This window comes from Hyperoodon ampullatus (genome assembly GCF_949752795.1).
Source record: "Hyperoodon ampullatus genome assembly, chromosome: 8".
NCBI lineage: Eukaryota > Metazoa > Chordata > Mammalia > Artiodactyla > Ziphiidae > Hyperoodon > Hyperoodon ampullatus.
The window spans coordinates 16320138-16326137 of NC_136921.1; the positions used below are offsets into that span (position 1 = coordinate 16320138).

The following is a 6000-nucleotide window of genomic DNA, read 5'->3' on the forward strand; positions in this document are numbered from 1 at the left end:
CCCCAAACCCCCAAACAAAAACAAAAAAAAACCCTCTATCTACGATTCACAGGGTTTCAATTGCCAAGGTGCTACCTCCTCTCCCCTTGTGTAATTACAGTATCAGTACTAGCAGCCTACAGTGTTCCTGAACATCTATCAACCCCCAGGTGTCTACACAAACACAGATGATGTTAATTCTTCATAAAATTAAATTAGTAACATCCAAGACAGAAATATCGGGGAAAGACACACAAAAAAACCCAAACCTTTCTCCTGTGTCCACAGAGGGCTAGAAACTCAAGGGAGGTGAACTCTGTTAGCACACAGTGTGGGTCTATGTGTATGGTAGGCAGGAGAAAGTCCCCAAAGATGTCTCCCTCCTAATCCTTAGAACCTGCGAAGATGTGACCTTACATGGCAAAAGGGGCTTTGCAGATGTAATTAATGATTTCGAGATTGAGGGGTTACCCTGGATTACGCAGGTGGCTTCAATGGAATCACAAAGATCTTTAAAAAATAGAAGGAGGCAGAAGAGTCAAGAGTCAGAAAGTGATTTGAAGATGGAGGAAGGAGCCAAGGGTCAAGGGATGCCGGCGCCTCTAGAAGCTGGAAAAAGTGAGGAAAAGGATCCTCTCCTTGAGGCTCCAGAAGGAACACAGCTCTGCTGATACCTTGATTTCAGCCAGATAAGAACCATTTTGGACTTCTGACCTCCATATATTTTGTATCCACAGAATAAATATGTGTTGTTTTAAGCCACTAAGTTCGTGGTAATTTGTTGCAGCAACAAGAGATTAACTAACATGCAGACTTTAGAAAAATCACTTGCAGATGAATGTTTGTAATTTACCTTTTAAATGGGATTCGTCAAGTCGGCCCACTACAGTGATGGTGTAAGAAACACAGCAAGTGCACACGGGGCCTGCTAAAATGCACTCCCATTTTCTATCATCTTTCTCCATCCTGTTATCCTGGTAGTAGGTAGGGAGGCAAAAAAAAAGACTTAAGAAAAAAAAAAAAAGACTTATGTTGACACTGCCCTCGGCTCCAGAGGCATATCTGGATTCGTGTAAACCAGTCATGGTTATGTTCAAAAATTCAGCCTCAAGTCAAGCAGTACATGGCACTACCTGGGAGGAAGTTGCTACTCAGGAGTGAGCATACAATGTAAGCCAGAAGTTCATCTCTCTTCTGGGATGAACTTTGCTTCTAAGTGAATTCAAAGGAGAAAGAATAGATCCATCCTAAAGTGGAAAGACAATATGCACAAAATGAATTAAATAAGGAAGTGTATAGTTCTACCTCTCTGCCAAGATACTATGGTTAGATGTGCAAAACCAAGGGACTGAGATGAATAAATGACAAACTCCTCCCTCCCTCCTTCTCCCTGTGTCTCATTATCTAACATGAGGACTAATCTCTGCAGATTCTGTTTTATAAACATACATCCAACAGGCTTGACCTTGGGGCAAATCCTGGGAAGCGACCTTTTTTATGTAAAACTTCGTTATTTTAATGCACCAGCTGTCAGGTACACTTGGTAATCTGTCCTGCTTTGAAGCTTTATGAGGAAAACTTTTGCCAAACTTTGACAAGGGTCAAACCCCTCCCTCGTGTCATTTCATGGTACCCAAGTGTTATATGACATTATAAATATACAGCAACAACCATTCTCTACCCTAGAGACTTAACTGAGACCAAGTTCAATATTTTCATCCTAGTAAATAATTGAAAAGACTGGCATGGATGACAGCAAACTGCTTTAGTGTTACATATTACTAATTAATATCTTTAGGCATGCCTTTTACATTCTCTTAGGAACTCTCTTTTTTTAATTTTTAGGAATGCTCTCTTTTTTTTTTTTTTTTTTGAGTAGAGCTAAATATTCTCTAAATCTTCTTAGAAACAAAAAGCAAAGGTGAAGTTAAAAATATCAACATGTGTATAGGGCAGCCAAAGGAGCTTTTAGATAACATCTCTGTATATGTAATTAAATAGCTTGAGAGCCAATATTTGCTTCCAAACTCTTGAGAATTATATGTACTGTAAATAAAGTAGTTAAGTACTTGTCTTTTCAGAACAATAATCGAAGTTTCCCTTGTAGGAAATCTCAGTGTGTATCACTTCAATATATCTTTGTAAATAAGAATTTCAGTTTCAGGGTATGTGTTGGTCGCATCGGGAACAATTAGAGGGAAAAGAAACCGGGGTTAGAAATAGAAATGGTAGGTAAGGTGAATGGCAGAGAGAAGAGGAGATAAAACTGAGAGGCAGGAAACCAAATCCCGGAACAAAAACATCCATCAATACATTCTGGAGAACTGGTCGTGCCCAAGGAGCTGACATCCCAGGCAGTGGGGCCGTGTTTCTGCAGCACAGACTCAGGAGTCAGTGATTAGCAGCTAATTTTTAGACAAAAGATCAGGAAAAGCACTGAACATTTAGGTGAGCAGAGAGGAGCTACTTTTAGAAATAAAATACCTCTCAGTATGCCAATCATCTGCCTCAAAGCCAAAGAAGTTTCCGGTAAACAAGGGATGGTAAGATGGAAATTACCCAGATAGCCATTATTACTAACTGCAAAATGTCACTGATATTCTCATTTGTCTATTTGATTTCCTGGTTTCTTTTCTTGAAAGTGAAAAAGGAAAATGGTTTTGCAGGTGGGGATAAAAAACATGATCTCAGTCTCCCAATGCCATCTTTCCCTTTTGGTCACAAATTTCTCAAATGCACATTCTCCTAAAATGGAGTCTTTGGTAACTTAAGGTTTGGGTGGGAGAACAGCTGCTCTATTTTGCAGATACCAGAGTATTCCCTGTTCTCTGCAAGGCTGCCTTCAATGCATAACTAAGTCATGACCGAAAGGGAGCCATACAGATTTACCGCAAGACGAAGACAAAGAACGCTGAGAATATATGACTCCTTGACTTAGGTCTGCCCCGAAACACCTGAATAGGGTTTAGTTTTCCAAGTGCACACAGAGCAGTCCTAAATGCAAAGGAAATGTAGCCAAGTCAGCACCACTGGCTGGAATAAGGGCAGACCCAGACAGAAAAGAAGCGAATGCCCAGCACACTTGGTAGCTGGCCCAGCTTTTGAGCTGTCAAAGGAGGAGTACAAGAAATAGCTTTTAGGACTTCCCTGGTTGCCCAGTGGTTAAGAATCCACCTGCCAATGCAGGGGACACGGGTTTGAACCCTGGCCTGGGAAGGTCCCACATGCCGCGGAGCAACTAAGCCCGTGCACCACAACTACTGAGCCTGCGCTCTAGAGCCCATGAGCCACAACTACTGAAGCCCACGCACCTAGAGCCAGTGCTCCGCAACAAGAGAAGCCACCGCGATGAGAAGCCTGCGCACCTCAACGAAGTGTAACCCCCGCTCACCACAACTAGAGGAAGCCCGCGCACAACAACGAAGACCCAACGCAGTCGGAAAAAAAAAAAATAAATTTATTAAAAGGAAAAAAAAAGAAATAGCTTTTAGCCAAAACAATGTATGACCTTGGGGAAGTCAATTTGCCTTTCTGAACCTCAACGGCCTCAGCTGCAAAGGATGGAGGAGGATTAGTTCAGTTGGCTTTTAATACACAAAAAGGAAATTTAAGTAGGGAAAGGCCCATTAAACAGAACGTTACCCCAGGACCTATTATATAAAAAGATTGAAACCAATTGGTTGAAAGTGAGGAGGGGCCCAGGGAACCCCTATTTCAGGCCAGGCACCCCCCCATCCCAACCCCCAAGTTTTTCTCTGGAATATCCCCTCAGAGCAGTTCCGTAATCAGTTTGGAAACCACTGACCTTAATCTCCGCTCGACCTCACATACCACCTTTCTGTAACTAACCCTTGGCCTTGAGTACACAGGCTATAGGCATTCTGACTTTGAGGTCTTTAAAGGACTTGATAAACTCTGGACCAATGTCATTGCAACGTCAAATTACCTATCTCCATTTTTTTTAGATTAGAACTGTAAATGCAAGCATTCTTCCAAAGGTCAAGTTTGAGATACTATTCTGTCTCAACACAGCCGGAAGGAATTCACATCAGGGAGGGTAGTATCTAAGGCTCCCAGCAGTCATGTTAATTGGAATCAGTAGAAGAAGCTCCTTCTCTTTGGCTGAGAGAGATCAAATCTATACAGGGTACAGCACAGTCTTACTTAAAAATAATTTTAGGACTCAAAGCTTTTATAGATCACACCAAACGGCAGCATTTCCTTCACCGTGGCTTTGCTTTAGAGAAGTTTTACAGACCGATGAGAAAGAGGCAAGTGAGTCCAGAGTAAAGCGGCCTGGAGAAAAGAGTCCAGGAAGAGGAAAGAGTGCAGAGCTGGTGGACAAACTTTGCGTCCACAAACTCTGGACACAAAGTGTCTCAGGTTAAATCCAGGCTGTTGCAACACTCACTACCTGAATAATCTTACACCAATGACTTGATCTTGTGGGGCTTCAGATTCCCCTTCTGCAAATGGGAATAATAACAGTACATACCACATGAGGACGCTGGGAAGATTAAATCAGAGGTTGTTGCTGGTGTGTGCAAGGCGTTCAGGTCAAAGCCTGGCAGAGAAACGTCTCACACAGACCTAGTCCTTGGCTGTGAATGACGATGGCGGCAGTGAGGATTTCCCACAAAGCACTTCTCAATTATAACAAACATGCAGCTCACCCGGATCTTGTTAAAAATGCAGATTTTGATGCAGTTCACCTGCAACAGGGTCGTAAGTTCTAATGGGCTCCCAGGTGATGCATATGCTGCCAGATTGCCCCCCCATGGACCACACTTTGAGTAGCAAGGAACAAGGACACCCCAGTGAAGGGTTTTTAAACCCAAAAGGAAGGCTCTCAGGTTTAATTCTCAGTGTTAGAGGAAGCCCCAATGGGAGTTTAAGAGAGTAAGATAATGTGATCAAAGCAACAGGTAAAAATGCTAGTGACAAACCAGAAGGGAACAGTTAGTGAATTCTACGGAGGATCCCACAGTGGTCCGAATGCAGGAACTGAGCCCAGGCACACCCCTCAACCACAGAAGGTACTAACGGGAAGGGCACGAGGAAGAGGCGTCCCGATGAAATAGCAGTGGATCAAACAACCAACTGACAACCCAGAAAGAAAGAAGCCATCCCAGGCTCCCGGCCTTCATCCGGGTAGGGTCTGCATAAATTCCTGGATGACAAATCCAAAATTAGCTAAGGAGTCATGAAGCTTGAGAAACATTCCTAACCTCTCAGACCATCATGGTACAGAAAAAGAAACCTCATTTCCCTAAAAAGGGCTCTTGCACCACCGTCGGAATCCTGGCTTGGAAACAAGGTTCTCTGGCTCTGCAGGCAGGAGCGTCTGCCATTATGTTCTTTGCTAAGATAGAGGCAGCAATTTGCTTTATTTTTAAGATAAAAACTCACAGGAGAGTATTCCATTAATATCAATGGTTTTTGGAATTCTAAACTGTTTTTTTTTGTGTGTGTGGTACGCGGGCCTCTCACTGTTGCGGCCTCTCCCGTTGTGGAGCACAGGCTCCGGACGTGCAGGCTCAGCGGCCATGGCTCACGGGCCCAGCCGCTCCATGGCATGTGGGATCCTCCCGGACTGGGGCACGAACCCGTGTCCCCTGTATCAGCAGGCGGACTCTCAACCACTGCGCCACCAGGGAAGCCCTAAACTGTTTTTTTTTTTTTTTTTTTAATATATAAAGTTATTTTAGTTATTTATTTTTGGCTGCGTTGGGTCTTCGTTGCTGCACGCAGGCTTTCTCTCATTGTGGCGAGTAGGGGCTACTCCTCGTTGTAGTGCGCGGGCTTCTCATTGCGGTGGCTTTTCTTGTTGCAGAGCATGGGCTCTAGGCACGCGGGCTTCAGTAGTTGTGGCACGCGAGCTCAGTAGTTGTGTCTTGCAGGTTCTAGAGCGCAGGCTCAGTAGTTGTGGCTCACGGGCTTAGTTGCTCCGTGGCATGTGAGATCTTCCTGGACCAGGGATCAAACCCATGTCCCCTGCACTGGCAGGCGGATTCCTAACCA

At 44.0% G+C, this 6000-nt stretch overlaps 1 protein-coding gene across 1 annotated transcript in view; it reads right to left on the reverse strand.

The window, feature by feature from the left end:
- Positions 1-6000, reverse strand: part of SGPP2 (sphingosine-1-phosphate phosphatase 2) — a gene marked incomplete at its 3' end in the record, with an annotated part of 124455 nt that overhangs the window by 78723 nt on the left and 39732 nt on the right. The window lies entirely within an intron of this gene.